The sequence below is a fragment of the Tupaia chinensis genome, unplaced genomic scaffold (genome assembly GCF_000334495.1).
Source record: "Tupaia chinensis unplaced genomic scaffold, TupChi_1.0 Scaffold000175_1, whole genome shotgun sequence".
In the NCBI taxonomy this organism is placed as follows: Eukaryota; Metazoa; Chordata; class Mammalia; order Scandentia; family Tupaiidae; genus Tupaia; species Tupaia belangeri.
The window spans coordinates 1519823-1542359 of NW_006159650.1; the positions used below are offsets into that span (position 1 = coordinate 1519823).

A 22537-nucleotide genomic window follows, 5' to 3' on the forward strand; every position below is an offset into this window, starting at 1 on the left:
TTTTTTTTTTTTTTGAAGAGGTTTTTGCTATAGGGTGCATGTGCTCGCAAGCGAAACAGAGAGGGGCAGAGAGACAGAAAGTGAGAAATCACCCCCCAGGGGAGATGGCCATGCCGCAATCCTTTCTCCATTCTCCTTGTGGGATCTTGGGCACGCACGCACACGTGCCCGGCGTGAGTTTTAAGCCACTGGGTACAGGACACGAACCGCGGTCCACTACATGGGAATCCGGCGACATAGCCATTACGCTCACTGCCGGTCCCTTAATTAGAGATTTTTGCTGTATGGTATGTGTGCTCTCCGGATTGACAGAAACAGAGTGACAGAAACTGAGAAATCACCCCCTGGGGGAATGGCCATGCAGCAATGCCTTCTCATCCTTTCTTCTCTTGGGCTCTTCGCCACACATGCCCAGTGTAAGTTTTAAGCTGCCAGGTCTAGGACTCAAACCGTGATCAACTGTGTAGGAGTCTAGTCGGGTAACCATTACTCCAACTATTGGTTCCTAATTTCATTTTTCTAGAAACTTTCTGAAGTCCTTTTTTTATAATGTCTTTTTTTTTCCCCTCTGGCTGCTTTCAAGATTTTCTCTTTATCTTTGGTTTTCCCTGTGATGTACCTGAGTGGTTATAATTTGAGGGGTTTGGAGCCATGATTTCTTCCTGCTGTTTCTATCATGTTTATGTGCTTCTTTCTCACTTTTCTCTTTCTGATTTCTTTTGCAGTTGTGTAAGAAAATTTAATATTCAACAGGTCTCTAAGGGTCTCTTCATTTTTTGTTTGTATTTTGAAATTTTTATTATTTTTAGAAGTTTATTTATCTTTTCCAGTACGTAGATTTAGAGCAAGCATTGCCATCAGTCTTGACATTATGATCCACCCCTAGCCTAAGCCAGTCCCGGGTCATAGGCACACATTTGCCTGGAGTACCCAAGGAGGTTTCTGGATGTGAACCTAGAGCTTTCCGATGTCTTTCAGCCTTTCAGAGTGTCATGTTCTACTGCTGTGCTTGTGCCTGGCCCTTATTATTTTTTCAAATCCCTAGGCCTGTTCATTCTCTAACATTTTTGTTTGTTTTTATCCTCTAAGTGGTCACTTTATGCTAAACCTCAGGTGATCTCACCTTGTCCATTTGCATTTTGGTCCTGGTGGGTCCCTTGCCACAGATTTCTGGAGACTTCCCTTGTACACAGCTTTCTTGAGCTTTGCCTTCATCCCTCCTTGCCTCTTCCCCCCCAAATATTCCATCTGCTTCAGCTCCCTGGAACTCTTATCTTTACCTTCACATCTCAATAGGACTGTCGGTTTTGCTTCAACTCCGGCTCCCTCTCATGGTGGAAAATTGTCCCCAGAGAAACAGGCAGTTGTGGACTTTCTTCTTCAGGGGTCACAGTCCTGTGCTGTCATTTGTCCATTGTTGGAAGATAGTTTCCTCAAATATTTTAATTAGTTTTATAGTTGTTTTACAGAGCAGTCGGTACCAGTTATACTACAGTCAGAAGCAGGATATTCGAGAATTACTACTTAATACTTTTTAGATATACAGTTCCTTTGTAGATGCTTGGAGGAATATAAAGATTAATATAATTAGGTCCCACTGAGCAGGGCTGGAATGGAATTGTGAAATGGAAGGTATGGTTTTAGAAGGTTGGGATTTTAAACAAGTATTCAGCTTTAGGATTCCAAAATAAAATTGTGCTCTTACGGCCTGAGCATTCTTAGAGACTAATCTAAGGGTATAAAATAGTCTCGATGGAGGAGACAATTTTCTTTTAAGTTTTAGCTACTTCCCTATTTCATGGACTGGGCAGCTCTTCGATTATGATTTAGTGATGTAGGTCTTTGGGAGAAGGTCCTATCAGCTGAGTGAACAATAGAGTAATGAATCCCACTGCCCACCCAGTATTGGAATTAGGGCCATGGCACATAACTGTGGCTCCCAGGTTCTGTAGGAATGTCTGTGGGTTGCCATTCATGAAGCAGCTGTCCTGTCAGTGGTACCTTTTTTCTTTCACTTAGTTCTTGGTTTTCCTGGCTTCTTGAACTGGAAGGGAGAAAACTGATTCATATCATTGCTGTGAGACTTGCTTAATTATTTGAAGACATCTATTCACAGTCCTCAGTGTTTCATTTTCTTGACCGAGCAGCCAGTGCTTCCAAATCCTTGCCCACCTATTCCTTTCTCAGAAGGTCTGAACTTTCTTGCCAACTCTCTATGTGGCTATAGAAATGGAAAGAATTGTGAGCTTAGGAATCCTTACAGATATAAACTTCAAATTCAGGTCTTACCTGTCAAATTATTGGAAAGATTATTTCTGATACTTTTCGTTCTTCAAATTTGAATTGTTCTCTAGATATAGTTCTTTAGTGTGGTTTGTAATTGTATATTAGTGTGAGTTTTTTTTTTTTTTTTTTTTTTTTAAATTGTGGTCTGATTTCCATATTGAACTGCTAGGGCCCCAAGGGGCAGCACAGTCAGTCTCATCCTGTGTCGCCAGTGCTTGCCTCCTGTATGTTGAAGAAATGATGAATTTGGAACTATGTCATGACATTATTTGATTGTTAGGATATTATTGTGTGTTTTTAATTATGTGAAATTGTTTGTCATCCTCCTAATAGCTGTTCCCCCATTCCTCCTACTCCTTCCTGGTTCCATCGACTTGACCAGGGGTACTGCTATTAAAAGTTTGCTATTACCATCCTGGACTTGGTATGACTTTCCTGTGCATTTTCATTTATATGTAAGTGTTCATGTTCTTTTTACATACCAAGTATATTATATTTATGCATACTTCTCTATAGCAGTGTAGTTTGAATGCTCAATTAAAATGGCAATTGAATATTATTTTTGTTCTTATCATCTGATTGATAAGCAAATTTTTCAGGGTTTATGTTATTTTCATATACTTATAAGTAAGGAACATGACCTCTCTAGACTTATAGTTTCCATATCTGGTGAAGGTTTGATTTGAATGAAATAAAATTGAAAATGTCTTAACTCTACATCTGATCATAAATTCACTGGCATTTTCTAATTTATCTGTATGAGATATGAAGAATGTTCTCTATAATATGAGAAAGTTTAAAGGTAAAAACCAAGTATGACTGGGTAGCAAAAGGAAAATATGGGGGAAGTTGTTAAAATGTACAGTTTTAGAAAATCAGAGCTTACCTAGGTAAATCTTTGCTAGTGACTGAAATAAAACTATCTTATAAAAAATAATTTTCTGGGAACCAGCAGTTAGCGTAATGGCTATGTCGTTGGACTCCCACGTAGTCAACCGCGTCTTGCGTCCCGGACCTGGTGGCTCAGAACTCACGCCGGGCGCGTGTGCGTGCGTGCCCAAGATCCCGAGAGGAGAATGGAGGAGAAGGGATTGCGGCGTGACATCCCCCCTGGGGGGTGATTTCTCGCTTTCTGTCTCTATGTCTCTCTCTGTCTGGCGAGCGCACGCACCCTATAGCAAAAACACCTCTCCAAAAAAAAAAAAAAGTTTTCTAAGATGTTTTAACCATTTCCCCCCTTTCCAAACAAAAGAACAAAAACTCTAAATGTTTTATCATTTATGGTATGTTTGCAAGTTCTTTTATCATAAAATGCCATTGAACCTGCGTCTTGTCTTTTTTTAAAATTTTTTCGGTTTAGTAGTTCAGTAACTATAAATTGGAAGATTGCTGTACTTCTGTAACACTTTTTTCATATATTTCTACTTTCATTTTTAAAGAAGATTAATTTTATTTATCATCATTATTAGTTTCTTGTTTGCTATAGGGCATGCACACTCATTAGAGAAGAGACAGTAAACCCTTTAGGTCTGGGACCTGAAGTGCAGTTGGTCATCTAGGAGTCCAGTGCCTTAACTATCACGCCATGTGCTGGTCTCTCTACCTTTACTTTTTCAAAGGACTTTTAATTACTACAGACTTCAAACTCATAAAGAAACAAAGAAAATAATATAATGAGCTCTCATGTGCTAGTCACCTTGCTTGTTTGTGAGTGCTTTGTCCGTCTGATTTGTAGGGGTCATGTGCTTGCGAGAGAGACAGAGAGAGAGAGAGAGAGAGAGAGAGAGAGAGAGAGACAGAAATAATCTCTCCCCTAGGGGTGTGGCCATGTTGCAATCCCTTCTCCTCCACTCTCCTCTTGGGTTTTGGGTATACATGCACATGCACCTGGCATGAGTTTTTTTGTTTTTCTCTAATTTAACTTTATTTGTTTAAATTTGACCAGAGAGCAAGTGAGAGAGAGAGAGAGACACAGGGAGGGTTAGGAGATAGGGTTTTATTTTTATGTATTTTTTTCTTTTTAAGTTTATTTACGCGAGAGAGATGGAGAGAGACACAGACACCTTTGACAGGGTCTTGTCATATCAAGATTCTTCCTCTGGCCAGGACCACAAGGGTGCCCATGGTCATGTTCAGGTCAACTTAACTTGATCAAACCCTAGACCTTCCCATATGCCTTTAGCATTGGGCCATGATGCCATACCGCCTGCACCACCACAGCTGGGCCTAGAAGGCAGCTTTTGAAATAAATCGAAGGGATGACAGGGAACTTTCTGGGGAAGAATGCTCATAGGTACAGGAAATAGCAGGTACCAAGGGCCTTCAGGTGGATGCATTCTTCTTTTTAAAAAATAAACTAGAGGGCATGTGCACTTGCCAAAGAGAGACAGAAAGGAATTGGTTTTTTTTTTTTTTTTGAGAGGTTTTTGCTATAGGGTGCCTGAGCTTGCCAGAAAGACAGAGACAGAAAGCGAGAAATCACCTCCCAGGGGTGATGGCCATGCCGCAACCCCTTCTCCATTCTCCACTCGTGATCTTGGGCATGCATGCACACACGCCTGGTGTGAGTTTAAGCCAGCAGGTTCGGAACTCGAACCGTAGTTGGCTACGTAGGAGTTCATTGACACAGCCATTACCCTAACTGCTGGTCCCACCTCTGCATGAGTTTTAAGCTGCCAGGTCTGAGACTCGACCCGTGGTCGACTATGTTGGAGTCCAAGAACGTAATTGTTCCTCCTCTGCTGGTCCCTGTTCATCTGATTTTTAACACTTAAAAAAAAAATTACTTCTTTAATATCATTTTTAATTTGCTACAGGGAATGCGCACTCCTGTGGGGAGAGGAGGTCCGAGAGCAAGGTGCCAGGTCCAGGATTTGAACCGCTGTCGATCTTGTGGGAGGCCAGCGTCTTTAAATACCACACCACCGGCTGGCCCATGATTTTTAACACTTTGAATGTAAGCAGTACCACATTACACATGGTCATTTCTAGAAAAGAAATTTGGTATTTAAAAAGAAAAGGAAAAGACCCTCCCTACTAGTCCCAGGCTTTATCTATTATAGCTCTTATGTAGATTAAACTGTTCCCAAACTTTATTTAGTTACAGTTATTATACAGAGCAGATAATTAATATTTTTTAAAGCTCATTTTATGTTCCTTGTAACAAAAATACTAGCTTTTGTGCCATTTGTATCAGATTGAGTTATAGAGGTAAAACCACAGCAGATTCATTCATTTTACCTTCAGATTTTAGGAATCATGTAACTGTGCTCATGATCCCATCTTAAATGTTAAGAAGTTTAAACTTGTGACCAGCAGATGGCATAATGGTCGCTTTACTCCCATGCAGTCGACCGTGGTTCAAGTCCCAGACCCTGTGGCTTAAAATACCCACCAGGTGTATGTTCGTGTATGCCCAAAATCCTGAGAGGAGAATGGAGGAAAAGGGATTGTGGTGTGGCGATTCCCCCCCCGAGGGGTGATTTCTCACTTTCTGTCTCTCTGGTGAGTGTATATGTCCTATGGCAAAAATCTCTTTTTTTTAAAAGAAAAGTTTATTTCTTTGCTTCATCAAAGCAACCCCAAAAGTTAAGGTTTTAGGAGATGGGTTGGCTTGATGATTATGATATTTTCTTTTTCTGCTTTATTGGTAGGCAGCTATGGCTGAGAAACCTGGCCTTCCAGAGTGTCGGATAAGTGGGGCATTTCTCACTTTGGTGCTACATGTTGACTTGCATGCAGTTACTACAGTTCAAGTCAGAGTGGAGTTAGGACCATAATCATGGGTATGAATACTACTACACAGTTTAAAAGACTTTTTTGTCTAATGTCATGGACTTTTTATTTCTCTTAAGAGTTTTTTTTTTTAAGTTTTATTTTTAGTTTGTTTATTTATTCATTTATTTAATTTTTTATATGACCCATTTGTTTGCCTGAGAGAGACAAGCAGAAAGAGAAGGGAGAGGGAAAGTGAAAAAGCACCCCCCAGGAGGGCTGGCCATGTTGCAGTCCCTTCTTACAGAATTTTGGGCACATGTGCACACATGCCTGGTGAAATTTTCAAACCACCAGGTCTGGGACTCAAATTGCTGTTTGTCACGTGGGATCCAGTGTGATTTTTGGCACACATATGCCCGGCATGCTTTTCAAACTGGTGCACGTAGAGTCAGCCATGTAGGATCCAGCCACATTAACCACCACATTCACCTGCTGGCCCCATCTAATTTTTAACTTTTACTTACTTATTTTTTTAAAGAGATTTTTTTTTTGCTGTAGGGTATGTTGTTCGCCAGAGAGACAGAAAGTGGGAAATCAACTCCCAGGGGGATGGCCATGCCTCGTTTCCTTTCCCTCCAGTCTCTCATGGGATTTTTGGCATGCACACACTTGCACCTAGTGTGTTTCAAGCCGCTGGGTCTGGTACTTGAATCATGATCGACCTTGTGGGAGTCCAATGATGTAACCACGATGCCATCTGATCATCTCCTAATTTTATTTTTAAATAGTAAACTTTTATTTATAAATTTCATGGGGTGGTGTTTTTTTATTTTTTTGTTTTTTTTTTAATCACGAAATACATTTCTAGAAAGTGGAGATTGATTATTAGGTAAAATGGAACATGAATCAGTGCTACAGACTTAAGGACTGTTATGAGGAAAAGAAAATTTAACAGGAACAATAACTTGTCAAGCCTGGTGTTTAAATATATTGTGTACAGATCTGGAGCTTGTAAATCGAAAAATGGCATAAGATTTGAGCAAGAACGTTTTACTGATATTGGAGATTGAGAGTCTCAACGTTCAGTTGGAAAAGAAACTGAGGAATAATTCTTTGTGAATTTGGAGCGATTTATATGCTGTGTGTAGCAATTTTCTGCCCCCACCCCCCCACTGTAGACAAAAACAGCATGAGCTTCTGTTGTTATAGAGGAATTTGAGATATAGTTTGTGACTGAGAATTCAACATTTTTAGAGTAGTTTGTCATGAGAATTTCAGATGGTAAGTTTTCCACTGTATTCAGGATTTTATTCTGCTTATGGAGAAGGGTGATAAGAGGGTGTTTTAAAGTTTTTTCTGGACTTTTTTTTTCTTTTTTCTTAAATTTTTTTATTATAATCTTGTTTATATTACATTGAATAACATATAACTTTACAGTGTATTTCATTGCTCCTTCCAGAAGCAATAGCATTCATATCAGTCAATACAAAGACATTAAAATCCCCATCATCATCATCCAGTGGACTTTTTTTTTTTTTAATGGATATTTTTTGCTTAGGGTGTGTGTGTTTGCCAGAGAGAGAGAGACAGAGAGAGACAGAGACAAGAGACAGTAAGAGGAAAAGTGGGAAATCCTCCTTCACGGGGCATGGCCACACTGCAGTCCCTTCTCCTCCATTCTCCTCCTGGGATCTTGGGCACACATACACATGGACCCAGTGTTGATTTCAAACCACCAGGTATGGACTCGAACTGTGGTCAGCCATGTGGGAGGCCAGTGATGTAACCACTATGTATCTGCTGGACCCGTTCTGGACCTTGTTTAAAACATTTTTTTTTTTTTTTTTAGGTTTTTGCCATAGGGCATGTGGAACTCACTGGAAACAGACAAGGAGAGAGAGTGAGAAATCACCCCTCCCCGGCTCCCCTCCCCCAGGGTCATGGCCACACTGCAGCCCCTTTTCTTGGGATTTTGGGCTCATATGAACACGTACCTAGCATGAGTTTCAAGGTACCAGGTTTAGGACCTGAACCGTGGTAGATCATGCAGAAGTCCACCCGTTAACCACCTATCGGCCCCCTGAACCTTTATTTTAAAGATTTATTTTAATATTTCAATGTTTTTACTTATTGTGTGCTTTCTATTTTTATACTGAAAAACACTGTTAAGATTCGTGGATTTGACTGGAAGGATCAAACAAGAAAGCAGCAAAACTCTACTCATACATATAGAAGAACATGCTCATGTATACTTGATTTAGAAGGCTGTCAGTGAGGTCTTAAAACGTTGAATATTCAGTGTAGTGAGGCCAGTGGAATTTGAAGTGTAGGTTTGAAAATGTTGACATTAACAAATAAGTGATACGCGTTAGGATTGTGGTGGTGTGATTCCCAATGCAGTAGCACCATGCTGTGGTTTCTACAGAATTTTCTTTTTAAAGAATTATTTATTTAATTTTATTGATTATTCTTTTTTAATTTGACAGTGGAAGAGAGAGGGAAAGCGAGAAATCAAGCCAGCAGTTCCAGGACTCAAACCCTGTTTGTCCATGTTGGAGTCCAGTGCCTTAATCAACAGACCATCTGCTGGCCCCCTGGAATTTTGGTTGATGAAGAAATTTCTAGCTTAAAAATTTTAGGGTTTAAGGTATTGTTTTATCACCAGAATACTATTTGTTTTAGGAAATTTAGAAACCACAGATGATAAAAGTAAGAGTTTCCTTTCTTTCCAGTGCCAACTACTATTTATATACTGCCATTTTTTCCTCACATGTATCTCTTTTTCTCTTTGTAAAAAAAAAAAGTACAGTAAAATAGTATTGACTTATAACTCACTTTTTCTATGTAAAACAGTATTTTCCTTATTGTTAATTTATTGATATTATGCTAGTCTGTTCATTGAACATCTATGACATAATAGAAATATGAGACCTATAGTACTTATCTTCAAAGAGTACATAGTAACATTGGTATAAGTATATAATACAAATTGTTAACGAAAACCAGTGGTAGATCATTAAAAGTTCAGGGAGAGGTTAAAGTAACTAAGCAAGATGAGAAATTGAGGTTGTCTGGAAGATAGAGAGGCATTAGGAAGGGATGGGGGCACATTTTAGGCAGGGGAAATGCCTTAGGCATTGGTACAGAGTGGTGTAAATGTGTTTTGTAGAATGCCATGTTGAACTCTTGAGTTCAGGATGATAAGATTTCACTGAATGTTCCTAAATGATAGAGGAGTTTAATCCAAGGTGAAGATTGTGTGATTTTGGAAGTTATGTGTGGCGGGTAGGTGGAGGATGAATTGGGATAATAGATAAGGTGTCTTTAATCACATTTGTTCCCAATCCTGAGTCTGTTCAGGAATTAACTGGAAGTTCTTATAAACAAACAAACAAACAAACAAACAAAAAAACAGTCAGCCAGATAACAAAAACCCTCCGAATTCTTGGTCCATGCCTGTTTCCTGAACCAGGATTTTTGGGAGTGGGGTCTACAACGTAGTTATGGAAACCTTCCCTAGTGTTTTTGTTGTATCATCAGGCTTAGGAGATACTTAATTCTAGGAGGCATGAACAATACCTGGAATAAAGTAAGCATGAAGAGGAATGGAAAGATGAGGCATTTTGAATGTTGATGGTATTGGAGCAGCTGTTGGTCTGGTGGTTAAGGGAGCTGGATTATACATGGCCAGCTGCAGTTCAAATCCTAACAGTGGCTTTAGAAGAAAAACATGTCGATTGTGTGTGTGAGCATTCCTCCAGTCCCAACAGCATGAAGAAATGGAAGAGAAGGGATTATGGTGTGACCATGTTGCATTGGGAAGGGTTTTGTCTCCTCTCTTTCTCTGGCAAGCGCACCTGCCCTCTGGCAATTAAAAAGTCTCAAAAAAATTGATAGGATTTATTTAACAAGTCAGCAGCTTCTAGTGAAGTTAATGGACGGAAGGTGGTACCGGGGGAGAGATGAAAAGTTAATACTACTGTAGAGAAAGTTGTGTGAGGAAGGTGTGAGAATGCATTTCAGACTTTCTGAGTTGAATTGATAGTGTAGCATTGTGGGCAGCCAGCTAATATATATAGCTTTGTTGGACTGGATATTGAGTGAGAAGTTAGGGCAGAGAAGAGTTAAGAATTATCCAGGTGGGACCAGCAGTTAGCGTAATGGCTATGTCGCTGGACTCCCACATAGTCGACCGCGGTTCGAGTCCCGGACCCGGTGGCTTAAACACACACCGGGTGCCTGTGCGTGCATGCCCAAGATCCTGAGAGGAGAATGGAGGAGAAGGGATTGTGGCGTGGCCATCCCCCCTGGGGGATGATTTCTCGCTTTCTGTCTCTATGTCTCTCTCTGTCTGGCGAGCGCACGTGCCCTATAGCAAAAACCTCTCTCTCAAAAAAAAACCAAAGAAATTCAGGTAGGACCAGCTGGTACAGTAGTACATGGCTCACATGGCTAAATATGTGGTTTGAGTCTTACCTTCAGTGGCTTGACAAATGTGCTGGGCCTGTGTGTGTGTGTGTGTGTGTGTGTGTGTGTGTGTGTGTTTGTGTTTGTGTGCACACTCAAAAGTTCTAGGAGGAGAACAGAGAAGAAGGGATGGGCATCACCCTGGGGGATGCTTTCTCACTTTTTCTCACTCTGGTGAGTGCACATGCCCTGTAGCAAATTAAACAACAAAAAAATGTTAACACAGAATAAATCTTCCAAAAGATTACTTTGGAGGGAAAGGGGAATAGAGGATTGAGTGCAGGGGCCAAGTGATAGAATAAGATATCACACATCTGAAGTAGGGGCTAAAAGTGAAAGAGACTTAAGACTATTTGGAGGATAACTGATACCCTGAAATACAAGAACTTAATGTAAAACCCTTTTTTAGGAGTTGTTATTTCTCTGTAAGTTGCATGAAAGTATAACAATGAAAATAAAGAAATAACTAAATTCATTTTAATACTATTAGCAATAGACGTGTTGGCAGGGAATGTAAGTTGTTAATGACTAGTTACGTTTGGTTATTTCTGGGTCTTGTTTTTCCGTTTTTGGAATGCAAGGATAGTTAAAAGTAATGGTTTATTAAATTATATATAATTATATACACATACAAGTACATATAACCAATTTAGTGTGTATACTTAGGCACTGATGTGAATTTATATAACATTACAAATTTCTTTTTCTTGCCATTGGGCATGTGCACCTGCCAGAGAGAAAGATAACATTTTATATATGGAGTTACATATTATATATTACACTTTAGACCATTCTAATAAGAAAAGTCAGTGCTATCAGAGAGGAGAAAGGGCAGTTTTGCAGTGCATTTTATAGAAATTATGAGAAGAGCTTGCAGACTGCTAATTCCTTGTATTCTTCCTAAAAATTTCTTCTGTTGATAGATACTGCTTTATTTAGGGAATACATTTAAAGATGGCATTACTCTCTCTATATATATATATATTTTTTTTTTAGACTCTCTTCATCTTATTTATTTGTTTGTTTGTTTGTTTAGTTGATAAGAGAGTAGGGAAGAAAGAGGGACAGTGAGAAAGCAAGATGCTAGGTCTGGGACTTGAGCCATGGTCGGCCGTATGGGAGTCCAGTGCCCTTAACAACCATGCCACCTAAAGGCCCCAGGTTACTCTAGGTCTTGGGGTTAGGGAAGAAAACATAACAATATCACTAAGCACTGGATCTGAATCTCATTTGTGTCCCAGAACACAACAGGTCATCTACCACTCCTTTTAAATTCTTTCTGTGATGTAGAATCAATTTGAATAATAGGAAGTTTGAAGACTTTTTTAAAAAAAGAATTATTTTGCCTTTATCATTATCACTATTATTATTATTTTCCAGTTTGACCAGAGTGACAGAGAGAGAGAGAGAGAGAGAGGGAGAGGGAAAGTGAGAAAGGAAGCCACCATACCTGGGACTTAAACTATGGTTGGCCAAGTGGGAGTCCAGCACCCTTAACCACCTCGCCACCCACTGGCCCTTGAGCACATTTTTTGTAGGTGATATAAAATATCTGTAAGCAAGCCAAATATCAGTAGAATAGATTAAAAAAATCTTGATAACAAAAATCTTGATAACTCTTGGTCTTAGTGTTTTTGTTCATATCGCTCTGCTCTTAGTTTCTTCTGTTTTTTTTTTTTTTTTCCTAAGAGAGATTTTTGCTGTAGGGCGTGTGTACTCATTAGAGACAGAGAGAGAGACAGAAAGTGAGAAATCACCCCCTAGGGGTGATGGCCACTTTGCTGTCCCTTCTGCAGTTTCCTCTCGGGGTTTTGAGCATTGTGTTTCAAGATACCAAGTCCAGGACTTGAACTGTGGTAGGCTATGTGGGAGTCCAGAGACATAACCATTGCTCCATCTCCTGGTCTCTCCCAGTAGATGTTGGCTTAAGGTACATCTGTATCTGGGCAGTGGAATACTGCGCATCTCTTAAAAATGAAGATGCAAGTTCTGGCAGGTGGTGTGGTACTTAGAAATGCTGGACCCCCACATAGTTCATCGTGGTTCAAGTCCGGGACCTGGTGGCTTGCTTTCTTACTTCCTCTCCCCCATTTACCCCCAGCCCCCTGTCCCTCTCTTGTCTGAATGAGCCAGTGAATAAATACATATCTTAAAAATGCAAATGTAATTGATATATAAATTTTTTTTTAATCCCAGAGGGTGAGAGAGAGAAAGCACTTCATACTGGGGTGTGGTCACTCCCCATTCCTTGTTTCCTCTATTTCTCTATCCTGTTAGGATTTTGGGTATGCATGCATGTGGGCCTGGCATATTTTTGAAGTCACTGGGGACTAGGATTTGAACCATAGTTGGTCATGTGGGATCCATATCCCAATGCACAGTGCCTAGCTACCACATACATAATGAAATATCTTACATATACGTAAATGAGAAATATCGGGGATGGGACCCAAGTCTAAACATGAAATTTATTTTTATTTCATATATATATACTATAGGGCTGGGCCTGGGCAAAATTTATTTAATATTCTCAGATGTATTAGTTCTTCTCAAATTTGAATGTTCTTTGAGTCACAATGGGGCTATGTATTGAATAATCCAGTACACCTAGCCTTACTAACATCATAGTTGAGCCCAGCCTACCAGGACACTTAACACTTAACATTAGTGTACAGTTGGGCAAGATCATCTGAAATAAAGGCTATTTTATAACAAAGTATTGAATATCTCATGTAATTTATTTAGTGCCCTACTGAAAATGAGAAAATTACTTGCTGCTGCTACTCAGCATCATGAGAGAGCAGCACTGCATATGGCTGGTAGCCCAAGAAAAAGATCAAAATTGAGAATTTTAAAGTGTGGTTTCTACTGAATGCATATAGATTTTGCAGTATTGTAAAGTTGAAATATTGTTAAGGCCAACCATCATAAGTCAAACCATTTTAAGTTGGAGACTGTCTATAAGTTCATGAGAAATGGCATGCATTTATTCCCTTTCTTATCTTATTTCAGCTACTCCTCCTTCCAAGATGTTGTAGTAGTAGTATAATCCAGGACCTAGGTTTATAATCCTTCATGTTCTTTTATTTTACCCTCCTCCATGTTCTTTTATCTTTCCCATAACTTTAGTGCAAAAATGACTCATCTTCTATTGGTTTTTAACCTTCTTTTCACTTTATCTCCTTTAAAATGATCTCTTTTTTTCCCCTAGTAATGTTAATATGCAATAGTTCTCTCTTTTTTTTTTGTTTTTTTTTTTTTTTTTTTTTTTTTTTTTTTTTTTTTTTTTTTTTGCTATAGAGCAGGTATGCTTGCCAGAAAGATAGAGAGAGACACAGAGAAAGCGAGAAATCACCCCCCGGGGGGATGGCCATGCTGTAATCCCTTTTCCTCCATTCTCCTCTTGGGATCTTGGGCACACATGCACATGTGCCTGGCATGAGTTTAAGCCACTGGGTCCGGGACTTGAACCACGATTGACTATATGGGAGTCCAGAGACATAGCTATTAAGCCAACTGCTGGTCCCACTGGAGATATGTTTTAAGTCCCCCGTGGATGCTTGAAACTATTGATAGTAATGAACCTTTCGTGTACGTGTTGAACATGTCTAATTTGAAAATCTGAAATCTGAAATGCCCCAACATTTGAAACTTTTTGAGTACTGACATGTTGCCACAGTGGAAAATTTCACATGACCTCATGTGATGGATTGTAGTCCAAATGCTCCTGCCTTTCAGACTGCCTATATAAGGTGTGTATGAAACACAGGTGGAACTTGGGTGTAGACAGAATTTTGTGTCCCATCCCCAAATTATCCCATGTAAACACGAATATTGCACAATGCAAAAAAAAAAAAAAAAGTGAAATCCAAAAGAGTTGTGGTCACAAGCATTATGGATAAAGGATGATCAACTTACACTTTTTTGTACATTCTTACGGTAATGTTAATTTATAAATTAGCCACACTAGGACATTAACTAAAAATAGAGTAATTATAACAGTATGCTGTAATGTTACTAGAGTGTAACATTAGTAACATTTCCAACCAAAATATTGGGTTGGAAAAGTCGTGACACATTTTCGCGACAGATGGCGCTAGTTAATTTTTGGAAGTACTAGAGTCATTCTCAGTATTTTATTGCTATGTCATTTGATGGCTGACAGTTCTAACTTCATTCTTTAAAAAAATGTGATTTGGTTGAGTTTTGGAGATTTTACAAGTTGAAGATGGAAGACCAAACTGCGTTTTTGCCATATTTTACTGTTTGACTTCTGTAAAGGAAGAGCAGGCATCAAGCTTGTAAAAAGTTGCGTGAAGTTTATGGTGACAGTGCTTTACGAGAACATCAGTGCCAGCAGATAGTTCATGAAATTCTGTGCTGGTGTTTTGAACTCAGTGACATTTCTTGGTCAGGGAGGCCCACCAAGGTTGTGATGACAAAAATAAAAGCATTGATCTAATCAGACCCACGTTACGCAACACGAGAGATTGCAGAAACATTGAATGTCCATCATTCAAGTGTTCGTGACCACTTGAAGAAACTAGGATAGGTAAGCAAAGTCGATATTTGGGTTCCTTATGAACTTGAAGTTCATTTAACAGCATGTATAAACATCTGTGATAGGCTCATTAAATGTGCGGAAAACGATCCTTTCTGAAGGAACTAATAACTGGTGATGAGAAGTGGATTGTTTACAACAATGTGGTGCACAGCCTTATTCCCAGCTGTTTCATTCTCCTCACATGACATCGAAAGAATTTATTCATCAGAGGAAGGTTATGCCCTCAATGTGGTGGGATTTTAAAAGTGTGTTTTTTGAGCTCTTACTAAGGAACCAAACAATTAATTCGAATTTGTACTGTCGTCATTTGGACAGTTTGAACAAATCCATCTTCCAGAATTGTCCAGAGCTTGTTGATCATAAAGGAATGTGTTCCATCATGACAACACAAGAGCACACACAAGTTTGATCAAGCTTGGGTAGAAGGTGTTGCCATACCCACCATACTCACCTGACCTTGTTCCATCATACTTCCATTTGTTCTGTTCTCTTCAAAACTCCTTGTGTGGTATGATGTTCAATTCAGATGAGGCTGTAAATCAGTACCCTGTTCAGTTTTTTAATCAATAAAGACAGATCCTTCTATGAACGAAGAATTATGAAGCTCACTGAAAGATGGCAAAAGGTTAGGTTATCGAAGAAAACAGGCAATATATCATTGATTGATCTTTGTTCTTTGTAAAAATAAATGACCTTTGAAAAACAGAAAAGCTATGTCATGACTTTTTGACAACCCAATATATTATTGTACTCACCCTTTAGATGATGTAACATGATAAAGACCTACGTGATGAGATAATGAGGCTGTGTGTTACAGTATATAAAATTTACGAAGTGTTTATTTCTGAAATTTTTCATATTACACTTTTGGGCTGTGGTTGATCATGGGGAACTGAAATCACCAAAAGCAAATTGGGTACAGGTGGAGCTACGTGTAGCAAGTGCTTATATGCTGAAATCAGAATTTATTTATTAGATAGACTACCAGGGAGAGTTAAGTGTTCCATTCTCCTAAATGAAAATTGCTTTTTACCAATCAGTTTACTGCTAGGAGCTTGTGTTTTTTTCATGTTAAGAAAGAAGAATGAATTCAGGATCTAAAATCAGACTTAGAAACACCTGGATTCTTGCATCTTTGTAATTTTCTGTTAACCATTTCAGTCACCTTTAATGAGAAACGTCTTGGTGTAGTAAACTTTGGTGTATGACAGGAGTTCATAAACTGTGCCCTTAGACTGGTTACTATCTCAGACTCTTGTTTTTGCCATTGATGAAAAAGAAGTAACACTACCTTCCTGTAGGGCTGTTATGATTATATGTGTTAATATCTATAAAATGTCTTAGCTGAATGGACTGTGTATAGTAAGTGCTCAGCAGACATTCCTGTTCTAGGGATTTTGAGAAAAATGATAATATTTTGGATTTTTGGGATTTCACTTGAAATCCCCAGTTAGCGTAATTGCTTTTTCTTTATAATGCCATTTATCTTCATCTTGGGAATTAGAAAGGTTTTTTTTTTTTTTTTCTATCTTTGTGTGTTAGATATCAAAATCATGACATTTTCCTATTTTCTTTCCTCTTTGACTCCTTTGTCTCTTGTGAATGTAGAATATCTGTTTCTAAAATTAACTACATGAAGAAAGAAGACTTCCTTTGGGGGGCACATGTGTTTGTGTAGTTGTACACCAGAGAGCTCTTCCTTCCCCCAGTGGGCAGTATCATGCTGCATTCCTTTTCTCCATTATACCATGCCATCAGGATTTTGGATGTGAATACATATATGCATGTTATGTTTTTTGAGCTCCCAGGGCCAGGGTTTGAGCTGTGGTCAGCTCTGGGATATGGCTTCCTTGCATAGTTCTTAACTGCTGCACCAAGCATCTGGCCTAAGCCTTTTTTTTTTCTTTTTTCTTTTTTTTCTTTTTGTCATTAAAGAAATCCATTAGTATAAATAAGTAAAAGTTTATAAGGAATGTTAGTTACAGTGTATAGTTTTCAGATAATCACATTGTATTTTAATCCATGGAATGGAATTTTAGATCTACCAAATGTTCTTTGATTTCACTTTTGTAGCAAAGTTCTTTGCTGCTGCTGCTGCCTATTCTTAATTAGCATCTTCTGAACCATCTGAATTGACCTTTTTAAAGAAATCTGTTTATTTCCTCCATCATTGAAGAAGGGGAAGAGAGAATGGGAACAGGCCTACTCAACAAGGTCTTCACATTACCACTCATCCCCCCAGTCTCAGCCAGCCCCAAGCATAGGCATGCTTATGCATGCCCTCAGTGCCTGCACAGTGTGTGCATAGGGAGGTCTCAAGACAAGATTCCAGGGCCTTCTCACTACATTACTAACTGGCCCCTCAGAATTGTCTTTTAAAATTTCATTATATGTTACATATGATTTTTTTCATATGAGTTAAGTTAAAAAAGTATTTAGTTCTATTTGTTATTACTTTTTAATTTGACTATAAAGCGACAGAGAGAAAAGGAAAGTGAGAAGGTAAGCCCCCAGGTCTGGGACTTGAAACTGGTTGGCCATAGCCTATTTACTACACTATCTGCTGGCCCCCATATGGGTTAAATTTAAGATTTTTTTTTTTTTTGAGAGGTTTTCGCTATAGGGCGCGTGCTCTCGCCAGATGGACAGAGAGAGACAGAGACAGAAAGCGAGAAATCACCCCCCAGGGGGGATGGCCACGCCGCAATCCCTTCTCCATTCTCCTCTCAGAATCTTGGGCACGCACGCACACACGCCCGGCGTGAGTTTTAAGCCACCGGGTCCAGGATGTGAACCGTGGTCGACTACGTGGGAGTCCAGTGACATAGCCATTACGCTAACTGCTAGTTCCCAAATTTAAGATATTTTTAATTTGTCGAAGGGCATGTGCCCTTACTAGGGACAGACAGGGAGAGAGGGAGAAAGTACACCTCAGTGGGGTGCGGCTACACTGCAATCCCTTCGTTTCTTTATTGGGATTTGGGGCACATGTGCACATGTGCTTAACATGTTTTTCAAGCTGCCAGGGCTGGGATTTGAACCACACAGTTGGGCACGTGGGCCGGCTCTTTTAACTGGTAGACCATGGGGTTAATTTTTTTAAATTGTGAAATATATTGTACATGCAAGGCTGTAGATATATATTAGATTGTCAGAAAAGTCATGATGCACCTTTGCATAGAAAAACAGAAAAATACAACATGACTTTTCCAATGAATGAATATATATACACACATACCTGTATATGTATATATTATTTAAAATAGGTTTTGAGGGTTATGAGAGGTTCTTGTTGTAAGGATAGTAGATGTTTTTATTAGCATTTAATTGGTACTCCAGTTTGTGAGTGACTATTTGTGGAGAAAAACATGAACATTCCATGTGCGTGTATATATACTATAGTATACACACACACACACATATACACACAAACACTATTTTAAAAACTTAGGTGTTTATACTCTAAGGAAGCACGTGTGTGTGTGTAAAATGTAAAAAATGTAACGTAAAATTAAAGGACAATAAAAATGTATTTATGCTCAGCCTAAGAAAACACGGTGACCAGCAGATGGTGTAGTGATATCACTGGACTCCCACATGGACAACTGCAATTCAAGTCCTGAATCCGGTGGTCTGAAACTCAACGTTTGGTGTGTGTGTGTGTGTGTGTGTGTGTGTGTGTGTGTGTGTGTTTTCAAGAACCGGGATGAGAAAGAATTGTGGTTTTCCACACCCTCCGTCCCCCGGGGGTGATTTCTCACTTTCCTTTCTACTATCTCTGTCTCTTTCTCTCTAGGGAGGGCATGTGCTTTAAAGCAAAAACCTCTTAGAAAGAAACAAACTGCTAACCAGTAGTTTTGAAGCTCCTGTGTCATTGTTTTTCTTTGCTACTTATAATACCTACGGCTTCAGTGTGAAGTTAGATATAATTTTTAGTTTGGTATCTTTACAAAACATTGTGACATGAGAGATTATATCCTATCCGCCATTTCTTTCATTAGCTCCTTAGTTAATCTGGACTTGCCATATTATGATACTGTATTCATTTCAACCATAGTGTTGCATTTTATGGATTAGTATTACTTTTTTATAAATCTCAGTGTATCAGTTTTTATTTTTTAAAAAGGAATTATTTATTTAATTTTATTCATTATTATTATTTAGTTTGACCAGAGAGATATATAGAGAGAGAACAAGTGAGTGAGAAAGCAAGTTGCCAGGGTCCGGTACTTGAACCGTTGTTGGCCATGTGGGACTCCAGCACCTAACCACCACACCACCTGCCAGCCCAGTACATCAGTGTTTTTATTTAGGTGCCTTCATTCTTTCTCTGTGTGTTTCTGTCTTGGTAGAGAGACAGACAGCCACAGCCACCAAAAGACTGCTAAGCCCAATTATTTATTTGAGGTATACTATTTGCTTAAGAGGTGGTTGAAATTCTACTATACCTGAAGATATGTTGTAAGTTAACTTTATATAGTGTTTTCAGACAACTAGAAAATAGTTTGTAGGTTTAGCTTCAGAAAAATGTTCTTTGGCTTTTTTTTTCACTTCAGCTTAGTTCTTGGATTGTTCATAGAGCATCATATTGCCTTTGGCAAAGTGTGAGCTAAAAAATACCGTAAAGATTTTGGGACCAGCAGTTATTGTAATGGCTATGTCACAGGACTCCTGTGTAGTCGACTGCGGTTCCAGTAGCGGAACTGATGGCTTAAACTCGTGCTGGGTGCATGTGCGTGTGTGCCCAAGATCCCCAGAGGGGAATGGAGGAGAAGGGATTGCGGCTTGGCCATTCGCCCTGGGAGGTGATTTCTTGCTTTCTGTCTCACTGTCTCTCTCTCTCTGTCTCACTGTCTCTCTCTTTCCGGAGAGCACACGCGCCCTACAGCAAAAATCTCTTAAAAAAAAAAAAGAAATGTAAAGATTTTTAGAGTTACATTTTTTATTAACATTTAGTCGTTTCTTCATAGTTTATGAGTGACTATTTGTGGGTGGGAAACATGAACATTTCAGTATATTTTTGGAAAAACTTTGGAGTCTATATGTATCTTGAAGAAAATTATATCTATAGTTTGTATTGAAAGCACATTTGGTGTTTGGCATTGTCTACTTATTGTTTTAAAACCCTGACTTGAGGGGACCAGCAGGTGGCATGGTGGTTAAGGTGCTGGACACTCCCACATGGCTGACTATGGTTCAAGTCCTGGACCTGGTAGCTTGCTTTCTCACTTTCCGTCTCTCTCTCTGTCTCTCTCTCTCTGGTCAAATTAAAAAATGAATGAATAAATAAAATAAAATAAATATAAAAAAAAAAACCCTGACTTGATAGAAACTTTTTTTTTAAGTGACTAGTTGGAAGGACATATGAAGTAATCATTAGAATCTATATTTAAAGCAATCTGAGGTCCAAATTTCTGGAGTTTATCATTGCTGTAAGTATATGATGGCTTAGATGCTACATGTCAGCAGCAAATTTTATAACTGATGGAGATACTTTCCGCTTTCTAAAGGCTGCATTTCAAATAGGTAGTGATTAATGGATGGTGTTTCTAAAGAGTGTCAGAAAGTTCTGACATATATTTCTTACCTTTAGATATGTAAGACAGTAATTGAATAATTTTAAAAATATTTATTACATCTTATTTATTCATTCATTTATTTTAATTTGACCAGAGAGAGACCCAGAGAGAAGGAAAGAGAGAAAGCAAGCCACCAGGTCTGGGACTCCAACCATGGTTGGCCATGTGGGAGTGTCCAGCGCTTTAACCACCATGCCACTTGGCTGGTCCCTAAATAATCTAATAAAACAAAACAAAACAAAACAAAACATTTTGCTATAGAGTATGTGCACTGGTCAGAGAGAGAGATTGGGAATAAGAGAGACAGAAAGTGCCCCCCCCCCCCCCCCCCCGCCAACGCTGTAAACCTTTTTCTATTCTCTAGGGATTTTGGACATGTATGCACACACACCCGGCATGATTTTCAAGCCACTAGGTTCGAGACTGGAACTGTGGATTAGACCTCCTGGGATCCAGTGCCTTCACTTCTGCACCATGTGCTGGCCCTATAACCTGCTAATTTCTAACACCTTTGTTTTTAATAAGAGTGAGCATGTACATGTACATATGGACAGGAGGAAGAGGAGGATTTTTGATAGGATCTCATGTTGCCATCCTCCTGGCACAGCCTTTCAAGTAAGATAGGCTTGTGCTACCATGCCCCAGTTTGTGCTTAGGTTGGGCCAGGAACCAAACCTGGGCCTCCCATGTGGCACTTACCATTGTGCAGTGATGCTATCTCTCTTCTGCCACTATAGCTGGGCCCTCTAACAGACTTTATTAAATAAAATACTAATATCTTACTTGATTCTGCTCCCTTATGAAGAACTTTTATATCAATAGTATCTTCTATTAGCTTTTTTTTTAAAAAAATTGTTATTATCATTGTTTTTAGACTAGAGAGAGAGAAAGAGAGAAAGGGAAAGTGAGAAAGCAGGCTGCCTGGTTCAAGACTTGAACTGCAGCCAGCCATATGGGAGTCTAGTGCTTTAACCACTACACCACTTGCCAGCCCCACCCCAGTATCATCTATTTCTATTAAAATCATGAAAGGTGGCAAGGTGTAAGTAGAATTATAACATTTTCTGGGTAAATACAATGTTGAGATCATATGTTGATTATATATGTAATTCATAGAGATTGAATTTATATTTTCTTTTTTCCATAGTCCATGCCAGTCTGACCCTTTATTTGGGAAAAATTGTTAGAAAATTCTATCTTTGGAGTAAAAATAATTACTCTTTAATGATTTCAGTTAACTATTACAAATAAAGCTATTCTGATGGGGAATAGTTTAATGCCTAACCATTGGTCTTTTCATACACCCCTCCTCTTTCCAAATTGAGTGCCAGCCTCTATGCCCAGGGCTTTACTTGATACTATAACAGCATCTGAACTATAAAGGTATTTGGTAGGAATGGCATCTGGAATATAGGCAATGATTTTAGAGACAGGCAATTTATAATTTACACATAATTTGCCTTGATCCTGAACTTGTCTTCCAGTAAAACATCTACTGTTGCTATGTGGAGTACTAAGTTAGAACTTTAAAAGGACCTGGGAATTCAAAAGTAAAAGGAAAAGTAAGTGAAAGGCAGAAATATTTGGGGGGCAGTAAGTAACACCTCACATAGGTTTAAATGAGTTAATATCCTTGTTGGAAGTTGCAAATGTTATTATTAGTTCAGTCTGGTTGATTTCTTCCTGTCACTTATCTGAAATAAACTATACTGAGGCAGTAGGAATTTTTTTTTTTTTTACATTTTTTAATTTCATTTTCTTTTATACATTCAAGCACATTATTTAGCTTACAAAGTGAATATTTCAACAGGGGAACATTTTTCCCTAGTCCAGTTGATAAAACTATAAAATATCTTCCACAGAGGGAACCAGCAGTTAGCGTAATGGCTATGTCGCTGGACTCCCACGTAGTCGACCGCAGTTC

At 38.9% G+C, this 22537-nt stretch overlaps 1 protein-coding gene across 3 annotated transcripts in view; it reads left to right on the forward strand.

Moving 5' to 3' along the window:
- The window catches only part of DYRK1A (dual specificity tyrosine phosphorylation regulated kinase 1A), a 179384-nt gene that overhangs the window by 50376 nt on the left and 106471 nt on the right, over positions 1-22537 (forward strand). Inside the window, exon 1 of one of the 3 annotated variants that reach the window (XM_014586955.2) lies at positions 5946-6071. The exons of 1 other annotated variant lie outside the window; for it this stretch is intronic. The gene's annotated coding sequence lies outside the window, so the exon portion shown is untranslated. Of the gene's footprint in view, positions 1-5945; positions 6072-22537 lie in introns of those variants that run through there. One more of the 3 variants, XM_006146285.3, reaches the window with a different exon arrangement.